Here is a 12,147-nt window from a genome sequence, read left to right as displayed (position 1 = left end):
TTTTGAGAGTGCGGCACATGAGGTTGCTGCCTTTTAATTGCAAGAAGTGGAAAGGGTTTTTAAGGCAGCTGGCATGTCTCATGGGAGCCTCTGCCAAGGGAGCCTCCTACAGCAAACTTCATTTACCCCAAGGCTGAGGCGACTCATGTGGCTCTTTATTAAGTCATTCTTTCAGCTGCCCCCTTCTCTCTGTGTCTGGCTTTCCTCAGGCTCTTAGATGTACTCAAAAGCCTGCCAATGCTAAACTGGGCTGAGCATAGACTGACTTTCCTCCCCTCTGCAGCAGGGGCTGTTGGTAACTGGACCAGCATGGCAGGTTGTCCTCACAGCTGGGGAAATCTTCAGCTCTCCTGCACCCAGTGTGCTGACAGCAGGTTCAGCTCAATGCATTCTCATTTCATTTCTGTGTGTCACTAAATGAGAGTCTTAAAAGTTGCTGCCATGGGGCTTGTAGGAGAAGAAGGGGTGAGGGCAGGAGAGCATAGAAATACTGGGATGTTGGGGAGAAAAGCGGCAGCCCTGCTCTTCTTTATTATGGCAGGATTTGCCAGAGACAAACCAGAGAGAAGGTGGGAACTCACCATTTCAGATGAGGGCTTAAGGTGACAGAGTTGGTTAAGAATGACATTGGCATGAATAAGGCCCTGGGTCTGCTGAGTGCTCTGCCTCCCTCACTGTTCAATACCCATGTTCAGCTTCTCTTTCCACCGGCTAGCATGTAATTGGAATCAGGAATCTGTGAGCTCAGTGGCCCACAGAGGAGCCCACAGGTCCTTCCCTCAAATTGTTTACTCTTAATAAAGGACCCAGCACTGACCAACTGGTGTCAGTGGACAAATGCACAGAGCACAACTATGACAACGTTGAGATACTGCAGCAGCGCTGTGGTTATATACCGTAGCACTGGAGATGCATTGGTGATTCCTAAACCAAAAAGACAGTCCTGAACTGCAACTGCCTATTCTATATAATGCTCACTGTGTCTGAATATTTGTTACTTGATCCCTATCTGTAAGCTTGTCCACCTTTTCTTCTTTATGGGGACAAGAATTTACATGTAGTGGAAACCACCAATAAGATGTATCGGCAGGAAGGCTGTCCATGGGATCTCACTGAGACCAGAATGAGTGTCGTACTTATCTTTGGGCTCCATGTGTTAAGGGTAGCAACTGGATTCTAGGGGACTAAAAAACATTTGTTAAGTGGCATCAGATCACCATTATCTTTCATCTGTGTAGCACCTTTCTACTTTTATAAATCAGCTTTGTTGTTGTTAGAGATAGGATCTTGCTCTGTCGCCCCAGGCTGGAGTGCAGTGGCACGATCATAGCTCACCACAGCCTACAACTCCTGGGCCCAAGTGATCTTCCCACCTCAGCCTCCAGAGTAGCTGGGACTACAGGCACATACCACCGTGCCTGGTTAATTTTTTAATTTTTTTTTTTTTTTTGTAGAGATAAGAGCCTCACTATGTTGCCCAGGCTTGTCTCAGTCTCAAACTCCAGACTCAAATGATTCTCCCACCTTGGCCTCCCAAAGTGCTGGGATTACAGGCATGAACCACTGTGCCCAGCCAAAGAAACAGCTTTATATGTTTATTCTTACTGGAAGCCTTTGTGGTAGCACAAATATTTTTCAGTTCTTCAAATATGACACCAAGGCACAGATGGGTTAAGTGACTTGCCCAGGATGAAAGAGCAAGTGTGCATCAGGGTTGGTACTCAAGCCAGCTATCAAGACCGGCTAGGGGGACACTTTGGGAGTGGACGAGAATCACCTACATCTGCATCCTTACCTTATTTATAAGTCTTTAAATGTGTATTTATCCGACATAAATGATAAAATATTGAGTTTTTTTCAGTTGTAAAGTAAAAGTGAAAATACATATTGAGGCCGGGCATGGTGGCTCATACCTGTAATCCCAGCACTTTGGGAGGCTGAGGAGGGCAGATCACTTGAGCTCAGGAGTTTGAGACCAGCCTGTCCAGCACAGTGAAAACATGTCTCTACTAAAAATACAAAAATTAGCTGGGTGTGATGATGTGTGCCTGCAATCCCAGCTACTTGGGAGGCTGAGGCATGAAAATCGCTTGAACCTGGGAGGCTGAGGTTGTAGTGAGCTGAGATCATGCAGTGGCATTCCATCCCAGGCAACAGAGCAAAACTCCATCTCAAAAACATAAAAAATAAAAGTAAATAAATAAAATACATAATGATAAGGATCCCTGTATGGATGAATAAATGTCTGCTTCTAGGTTAACACGCATGCTAAGAGTTTTTTTCTTTAAGCTGGTGAGTAATAGTAAAGCATCGGACACTACCATAAAGCACAAAACTCCATCAGAAAAAAAAAAATCAATTTTGTTAATAATAAAAAATAAAAATAATGACTGAGTAATTGGGGATTATTTACCATAGAAGCAGTTTCTTTTGCTAGGAAAGTAAACATTTTCACTTCTTAGTACTTATCTACCAGCAGGGGACCATCACATCAGATATCGCCTGGTTCAATTAACAGCACCCCTTAATTATTTCTAACATCTATTAACAACATAATCGAGCGAATCCATGGCCACAGTGCTTAATTTTGTACCTCCACTGCTATGCTTACAATGGCAGTTCTGCTTTCAAAGAGTAAATTATTAACACCTGAATCTCAAACTGTACCAAGGATTATTTTTGTTACTATAAATCATTCTCTAAAAGCTATTTCTTGTTCTCTAGATCATGGATTCTCAACAGGGCCGGTATTGCTTTCAAGGGGATGAAAATTGGTCAAGGGCTGTAGGGTGGAGGGAATTGACAAAATCTTACCCTTTTTATGTATAAAGTACAGATATACATACAGCACATAAACAGATATACGTACAGTATATCTGTATAAAGTACAGATATACATACAGCACATAAACACATACACAGTATATCTGTGGTATTGAAATTTCATGGGGTGGCAATTGGGAAAAAACATATCTTAAAAGGATCCTGGAAAGGCTGTGGTGATGGAGGGTGTGGCAATAATGAAAACAGGTTTAAGTAACACTGCCCTACACCTATGCATCTCAAATCTGGCCTACTCATTGGAATCACCTTGAGGGTTTTGAGAAAATACAGATACCTGGGCCACTCCCAGAGTTTCCGATGTAGTTGGTTTGGGTGGTGCCTGGACTTGGTATATGTAAAACCTCCCCAGATGAGTCCCCTTTGGCGTAGCCAAATTTGAGAACCACCGCTCTAGATTGTAGATGACAGAACTATTCACCCACACCACAGCAGATGTGACTAAACTGACATGACAGTCTTTCCTAAACCCAGATGTGACTTTGGAATTTTTTTCCATATATTATTGCAAATTGGAATTGACATGTGAAATGAAACCAATTTGCCATTCCTGTTCTAGATGGTCCCCTGGGCTAAAACAGAACCCCAAACCATATCCCAATGTTTTAGCACCTAGAAAGTTCTCATTAAGTGTCATTATGCCTTACATTTCCTCATTATTCTTTTATTGATCAAGAAGGAGAACACAGACCAAAAATTGGTGGCGAGTGAGCAGAGAGTAAGAAGTTTGCTGAATGCCTAAATGTAGTGGTGCAAAGGTGTGTTTGGTCATACCTGGGTAGGGCTGGCTGATATTCTGTTTTCATTATATGTTCATTAGACATGAACAGACAAATCTACCAGGCAAAAAAACAAAAACAAAAAAAAAAACCCACAAAAGTTTTCATTTCATGACAGGCCCTTTTTGAAGTTTATTTGTTCAGCTTTATGCTAGCATCTATGGTTACGGTGTATATCACTCAATAGGCATGAAGCAAATAGTTATTTTCCAAGAGCAGGGATTAACGTCAAGTTTTAGTGAAGTTAGGCAGATCTTCAAGTGGAAAGTCAAATGAAATAGTTTCAAAAGTAAGAGTTCCTAATTAGCACCCAAAGTTTTAAGAAATGATACCTGCTGAGGTAAATATAGATTAAACAACAAATGTATTTTGTAAGAAAATTTGGACACAATTTTCCTTGAATTTGGTGGTTGAATAAAACATGAAATTTGATCTATTTATTTTGATCATTTAAGTTGAACTGTTAATATACACACATGTATGTGTGTTTGCCTGTGTGTGTGTGTGTGTGTGTGTGTGTGTGTGAGAGAGAGAGAGAGAGAGACAGAGAGAGAGAGAGAAAGAGAAAGAGAGAAATAGTAATTAGTTTTTGGAAACAAAATGGCCAATACAAATATGGGAAGCTGCATACCTCCTCAGTTATCTGGTAATCATAATAAAAACAAAGTCACCAGATGGGCAAAAGCTAAAAAGATGAAAATATCAAGTTTGGAGAGGGTGTAGAATAACAGAATCTCTCTGTTAGGGCAAGTGGGGCTGTAAATTGGATCAACTACTTTGGAAAAATAGTTTGGCGTTATCTAGTAGAAGTGAACATGTACATAACCCTATACCCCAGCAGTTGTACTCCTAGAGATTTCCCCTGGAGAAATTTGATTTCATGTATCAGGAGACATAAACAAAAATGCTCATAGCAGCACTGTTTGTAATATTCCTAGTGGAAACAATGCAAATGTTTGTCAGGTATGTAATGAATAAATAACTGTGATATGTTTACAAATGGACGATCATACAGCAATAACATGGATAACCTACTTCTACACATAATAACATGGATGACTCTCACAAATGTAATGGTGAGTAAAGACACAAAATCCTCTTTCCTTTCACACAAATGTTAAAACAGATGAAACTAAGCAACATGTGTAGGGATACATACATCAGTGATAAAAATGTAAAGTAAAGCAAGGAAATGATGATCAAGAATGTTAGCAGAGTAGTCAGGGAAGAGCAAGGTGGTTTTATCATTAAGGAGAGGCATGCAGTGGGTTAGAGAGGGCACCCAGGCTACTGATAATATTCATTTCCCAACCCGGGTAGTAAACACATACGTAATGTTCACTTTATAGTTGTTCATAATACACTTTAATTAAGTTTTCTGGATGTACATTTCACAAAAAATTGATTTCTAAACTTGCTATTTTCTGTATGACTTGTGTATTAATGTATTAAGTTAAGCAAGAACAAAAAATATTTTCTGAAGCCTGTAAAAGGGAGAGAAATGCTCAACAATAGGTTTCGGAAGGTACCAGCAACAGGGCAGCTCCAGGGTTCACAACCCTTAGGAACCCTGTCCTTAGGGTGTAGTTACGGGATAATTTGTTTAACCTCTTATATCCTGGGTCTCTCTATTGAACATCCCAGTTCCTGGAAGAGAGAATAGGATTGGCCTGGTCATATTCCCTATTGGTCACATGTCCTGATTTACCAGAGCCATGTGGGGTCAGAGAGGGGTCATTCTTGAAAGGCCAGGGAATGAGAGAGAAGGAAGACTGTATGGATGAAAACAACCTCCAATCTGGACACTGTCAAAGCCAACAAACAGAAAACACCAAGATCCAAGAAGGCATGCAGGTAAGAAACACTGACAAAGCCAAGATTGTTCCTGAAGAATTCATCCCACAGAAGGGCAGCAGTTAACTTGCTGCATTCTGTTGACCTTTGGATTCCAGGACTGGAGTACGTAACTAATGTAAAAGAGTGAACAATGACATATGGATGACATTCTTCCCATGGTGCCTTGACTCGCCATATTCCCTCTGTCTGGGAAATGTGTGCCAGCCCCAAATGGTCACTCTGATCACCTCTCCTGTTCAGAAAACTAGACTTCAACCATCCTTTATGGTCTCCTCTCTTGTGAACTTTATGGTGGTCAGAGTCACAGCAAAGTCGATTAAGAAAGGCCAAGAATCAGTGCTCCTATTTGCTGGGACCAGGAGGCAGAGGACTAGCCTGTCATTCACAGGTCTTCTTTAGTGGAGGGGGCAGGGCTTGTAAATTGGGGAAGTGGGTGGGGTGGTGGGAAGCAGGATATATTGCCAGGCCAGCAGGAATCCTGACCCTCTTGGTTACTCATCCTGTACCAAGCAACCAAGGTAATTTTAGAACGTACAGACTTGTGTGTGGAAACGTATCCTTCCCATAGCTCAACCTCAGCTTTGAAATGGTTCTCAACAGAAAGACACACAGGTAAACAGTAGCTTTCTGAAGCACAATGAGTGGCCTCTGCTACAGAGACCAATTTGGAGACTGCCACATAATACAATTTAAATTAAGCATAAGTATCTTTTTTTTTTTTTTTTTTTTGAGACAGAGTCTTGCTCTGTCACCCAGACTGGAGTGCAGTGGCAAGATCTCGGCTCACTGCAACCTCCACCTCGCGGGTTCAAGCGATTCTCCTGCTTCAGCCTCCCAGGTAGCTGGGACTACAGGCGCGTGCCACCACGCCCGGCTAATTTTTGTATTTTTAGTAGAGATGGGGTTTCGCCATGCTGACCAGGCTGGTCTCGAACTCCTGACCTCAGGTGATTCACCCGCCTCTGCCTTCCAAAGTGCTGGGATTACAGCCGTGAGCCACCGCACCAGGCCGCATGAGTATCTTTATTCATGAGCCTGGATCCCTAAGAATGAGGGTGCCTGTGACTATTCTTAATTCGTTCAGCAGTCACATTCATCGCACAACACTCAAAGACATATTTGGTCTGCAGTTCGCACCTATTCCTCTGGAGCTTTGAGCAGTTAATAAACATTAGCTCGTTAGCATTAATTAAAAAGCATCTTATTACAGCAGGATCCAGAGTTACCACCTAGCCACTCTAAAAACCAGCGGTAGGCTTGACTTCTAGCAAAGCCTCTTTCATTGATGGCTTCTGTGGGTGTAGTTAACATCCGCCGTCCCCCATCTGATCTCATTATTTCAAATCCTTGCATCCTGGCTGGCTTTGCCTTCTCTCTCTCCTCGATCCTCCCTTTACATAAATGCGATTGTTTCGTTGCTTCCTTCCTCGGAGCCCGGGTTTTGTCCGGGCTTGGCTCTTCGTGTTTAAGAACGAGCTCCTAGGCCTCTGGGCAAGGGTCTAGAGCTCCCGCAGCCCTTCATCGGGTGACCTCCTCCTGTCGGGGCTATTTGTCTTCAGGGCTTCTCTTGGAGGCTCTGAACAGGACGCTCCAAGTGGGGCCCGAGCGCTTGGCAGACAAGCCCCTGGATTGTTGCTAGAGACCCTCAGGTCGCTTTGGGGCGGAGCGCGCCTTTCATGAATCCGGGAGCCTGGGATGCGCATGGCGAGGAGGGGGGAAACGTGCTGGGGAGAAGGCAGGCCTTGATGTATGCCCTGGTGGACAAAAGCTGCTAGTGTCAGCTTGATTTGCAAGATCAACATTCATGAGTTTCACCGCTTAGAAAGGGGGATTATTTGCAAACCCGAGACTGAATGGAAGCCATAAATAAGTGATTTCACACTACCAAGCAGGAAGAATATTCTGCCTCCTAAATTATTCTGAACAGCATGTTCGGCCCCTTCCAGGTTCCCACCGCTAGCGAGCCCTCAGGGGTGGTGTGCTCAAACGGTGGACCTTTCGGCGCCTGAGAGACCGGGTGCTGAGCCCGGGAGCAGCACCTGCTTTACTTCCCAAGATCCACTCCGGGTTTTGCCTAGCGCTGCTCCGGGAACCCATTCCAGACGGAGGTAACGCCAGGCAACGTTTTCCTTCTCACCCGCCCACAGCCAGCGCCGAGCCGCCGGGGTTCCAGGCCCAACACAGCACAGATGCACGTTTCAAAATGTGCTCGAATATGCAGCCTGCATCAAAGGCGTTGGGAGGCTCTTTCATCCTCTCAGCTGCCTAAGAAGGGACATGCTCCCAGCTACCCTCATTTGTGGCTGGGTTTACTCTGAAATGAAAATGTACCTCTGGATGCAAAAAGAAAGGGTGGAAGGTTTTTTCCCCCTACTCCTTGCACCCGATTTCTCATTTTGCCTCGCCCTCATCCTCATCCTTTGTGTATGCCAGGCTGTATTAACCCTATGAGAACCCCCGTGGCTTGCTCTTTTCTTTCTTCCTTACGGTTGTCATCCGGTTTGTAGCCTGACTTCTTCGGCCTGTCACGTACCCCTTCCTTTTCCTGGAAGTGGTTTTGTTGAAGGACAGCTACAGGTGGACGGCTGGACCTTACCAAGCTTTGAAGGGCGAGGACCGGTCGAAGGCAAAACCTGGGAAGGCTCTGGCTGCCGCCAGAGGACCGGGCGGAGCAACCACAGTCACTGTGGTTATTATGTCCAGCCTCCTGAGACTTCCACTTAGCTTGGCTGTCACCCTGACCCCCGCCCTCCCCAGCTGCTGATCTCAGGGAGGCAGCCCTCCCTGAGGGGCTGAGGGCAGGACCCTGGCGAGCAGAATTGAAGGGTTTAAGAGCCATCTCCCTACTAGAATGGTGCCCTGATGTTTAATGGCAAATTACCCAGCAAGCACCTATTTTTAAAACTTTCACCCCTTTTCCTTGGGAGCCCCCACTGTTATGGAAAATTTAAGCCTTTAAAGAAAACACGTGTGAGTGTGTGTACGTGTGTGTTTGCGCGCGCATGAGCACGAGAGAGAGAGAGAGAGAAAGAGATAGTTGTTGAGGTAAGTTGAGAGATGGAGGGGAAGGGAAGGATTTGAGCATCATGACGTAGTATAGGAGGAAGCAAAGCTTTGTTCCCGGAGGATTGATTTTGTGAGGGAGGGCAGAACCAGACAACAAGGAGAATTTAGATAATACGTCTGTACTCCGTAAAGGTGAGGGTCTACAACAGTCATCTAAGGCAGTGACAGACAAGGGTCTGCACACTGAAACCACAGGGTGTCAACAAGGCACAGAAAAGAATGCAATGTAGGGCGCAGCCCTTTGGCTGGGCTAGGCGTGAAGCATTCCTGAGAAAGATCTATACTATGACGTCAGCTCACTGTAGACTTGGGACTCACTGATCAGCCTTGGCTCTCTGTGGAGACTCAGGTGTTTGCTGAATGAACATAAGATACTGCAGAGAAGGCTGCTAGTCTCCAAAGCTCATGGAAAGCGTTTCTTCCTGACCAACTGCAAAAGAGTAGATATATACTGTGCTAACCTTTGTGAGGAAAAGGAAAAATGGGAGAAATACATGTACCTGCATATCTTTCAAAAAAAGAGAAATATAGGAGGAATAAACCAGTAAAGAATGAAGTGAGATGAAGCAGGTCACCTAACAAGAAAGTGGGAAACAGGGTGGAAGGAATATGAGAGGGAGAAACACTTCTATGGTATAGCTCTTTGTATTATTTTTGATTTTGGAAGTTTATTAATGTTCTATTTATTTAAAAGATTAAACCAACGAGTATGGGAAGGGAGAAAAAAACTAAAAACCAAACTGAAAAAAATAAACCCAACTGTATTTCAAATGAATAACCACACTGAAAGGGGGGAAAAAGAAATCCGAGTAGTTTATGAATACCCATTAAACCATATTCCATTAGACTTAGGTAGCGTGGGAGTCGGGAAGGACTTAAACACTAAATTCTTTTTACTGGGTTTGTTTTTGTAGCAGCACGGACACAGAAGGATTCTGAAATGATTTTAGATATTTCGTGGTATTGAGCAAATCAGTAAATACATTGTTGTTGAGAGCCAGGGTTCTCACTGTAGAGAAGAAAGTTACAAATACAGAAAGAGAGAAGACATGGATGTAAGAAGAATGGATTGCAATTGGAGGTATTGCTGTGGTCTCATAATTTCTGAAATGTGTATATATGTGTGTGTATGTATTAATGTGATATATATATATCTCCTGGCTTTGCCCACTGAAGCAGAAATCTTGGTAGCAGTGGCCATACCTAACAGCCACACCTTGCTTTTAAATGTAGTATTCTAACTAAGAGGAATAAAGGATCCTTAGAGAAAAAATGTTTCCAGGGCAGAGGCAGGAAATATGCAAGATAAGCCTGGAACTTTTTTTTTTTAATCGAGGTGAAATTCACGTAACAAAATCAATCATGTTAAAGTGTATAATCCCGTGGCATTCAGTACATTCCCAGGGTTGTGCAACCACCTCCTCTATTTAGTGAGAGCCTGAAATATCTTGTTATTCCAGAATGTAAGGAAATGTACAAAACATACTGGGGGCATGTCATGAGGACAGAGGAACCAGGCTGGAGCGGCTTCCCCTGCCCATGTCTGGGACAGTTTGAACACCAAAATAATTATTGGTAGTAACAAAGTATAAACCATTGAAAAAGAAAAGTATATAGAATCCATTCTATATACTCATAAGCATAGAATAAATAAGTAAATGTGTGAGAAGGATGGCTCTTTTTACAGTAGAATACTGTTATAAACAGAATTGTGTCCTCCTAAAATGCATATGTTAAAGCTGTAACCCCTAATGGGACTGTATTTGGAGATAGGGCCTTTAAGGAGGTAAGTAGGGTTAAATGGGGTCAATAGGGTGGGGCCCACATCCAATAAAACTAGTATCCTTAAAGGAAGAGGAAGAGACACCTGGGGCATGTACACAGAGAAAGACCAGTGAGAACACAGCAAGAAAGCTGTCATCTACAAACCGAAGAGAGACGTTCAAGAAAAACCTACTCTGCTGGCACCTTGATCTTGGATGTCCAGCCTCTGAACTGTGAGAAATAAATGTCGGATGCTGAAGCCACCCAGTATGTGGTCTTTTGTTATGGCAGCCTGAGCAGGCTAATACAAATACCTAGTGCCAACTGGTAGATGTGGCAGGAGAGCTGGAGTTGGGGGAAAAAAATTATTATTTTACCACCACTGTGTACTTAAGATTGTTTCTGGCAAGAGTCACCCAATGTACAACTTAGATAAAATTTTGGTGACGAATGAGCAATTTACGTGTTCTTAAACTGTCTCCTCATAGATTGCCTTTTGGTTGCAAGGGGAAAAATAGTAATTATACAGTGGAGAAATCAGATACCCCTTTGACTAGTGATTGAAATGAACATCACCAATAAAGGACAGATAGACATCATGTGCCTCTGGATATGATGCCCTAAAGAGAAGATAATACTACTCTTGTACTATTTGACTGGAAATGCATAGCCTGAGTTTAATAACGAGGAAGCGTTATAGAAACCCCAACCAAGGAACATTCCATCTTACAAACAGGAACTGTTTTTAAAATGTCAGTGTCATAAAGAAGAAAAAAATCTAAAGAGATATGTCAACTAACTACGATATATGATGTTAGACTGAATCCTGTACTGAAAAAACATTACTGTGTCTGGTAGGCAGCCACTAAAATGGTCCCACTTCCAGATATTTGCCCCTTTGTATAATCATTTCCCTTGAATGTGGGCTGAACTAACGACTTACTGACTTGCTTTTAATGAATAGAAGATGGCAGAAGTAATAGAATGTCACTTCAAAGATAAGGTTACAAAGAAATGCTGGAAGTTTCCACCTGTGGGGCTTGTTCCCTCACTTATTCTAAGGTACTAGCTGCCATGCTGTGAGCAGCCCTATGGAGAGGACCATGTTGTGAAGTTATGAGAGAAACTTCTGGTCAACAGCCAGTGAAGCACTGAATCCTGCCAACAACCATGTGAGTGAGCAGGAAAGTGGATCCTCCCGACATTGAGCCTTCAGATGAGACCACAGCCCTAGCCTACACTTGATTATAACCTGGTCAAAGGACCCAGGTAGGCCACATGCAGACACCTAACTCACAGAAACTGAGATCATAAATGTTTGCTACTTTCAACTGCTAAGTTTTGAAGTAACTCGTTATGTATCTATAGATAACTAACATACCATGTTCCTTGACAAAACTGGAAGCTGCATAGTAGATTATATTAAAGTATTATATCAATGTTAAATTTACTAAAGTTGGTAATCTTACACTCTGGATATGTAACACTGTAAGATAATATTCTTATTCTTAGGAAATATACACTGCACATTGATAAATTAGGTACAAGGACATGCTATTTCCAACTTTCAAATATATATTATCTGTCTCAAATGTTATATATTGAGATAGATATTTGAGATATATGTAAATATAAATAAATTTGTATATATACATAGAGAGAAGAGAGAAAGGGGAGAAGAGAGAGAAAGGGGATGGAAAGAAGAATGGAGGAAGGGGTAAGAAAGAGAGGAAGAGAGCACAAATGATAAAGCACAAATGATAAACCAAGTACAGCAAACTGTTAATGAACAGTGTATACATAAGTGTTCTCTGTACTATTCTTATACCTTTTCTGTATG

At 42.8% G+C, this 12,147-nt stretch overlaps 1 long non-coding RNA gene across 1 annotated transcript; it reads left to right on the top strand.

The window, feature by feature from the left end:
• The first annotated feature begins 6,917 nt into the window (after positions 1-6,917).
• Positions 6,918-10,656, top strand: LOC129047857 (uncharacterized). The gene is made up of 3 exons (XR_008509699.2): positions 6,918-8,983; positions 9,458-9,624; positions 10,395-10,656. It is a non-coding gene; the product is annotated as an uncharacterized LOC129047857 (long non-coding RNA).
• Positions 10,657-12,147: the final 1,491 nt, after the last annotated feature.

This window comes from Pongo abelii, chromosome 13, assembly GCF_028885655.2.
Source record: "Pongo abelii isolate AG06213 chromosome 13, NHGRI_mPonAbe1-v2.0_pri, whole genome shotgun sequence".
NCBI classification, from domain to species: domain Eukaryota; kingdom Metazoa; phylum Chordata; class Mammalia; order Primates; family Hominidae; genus Pongo; species Pongo abelii.
Note: the sequence above shows the minus strand (reverse complement) of the source record. Positions and strands in the feature narration are given on the sequence as shown.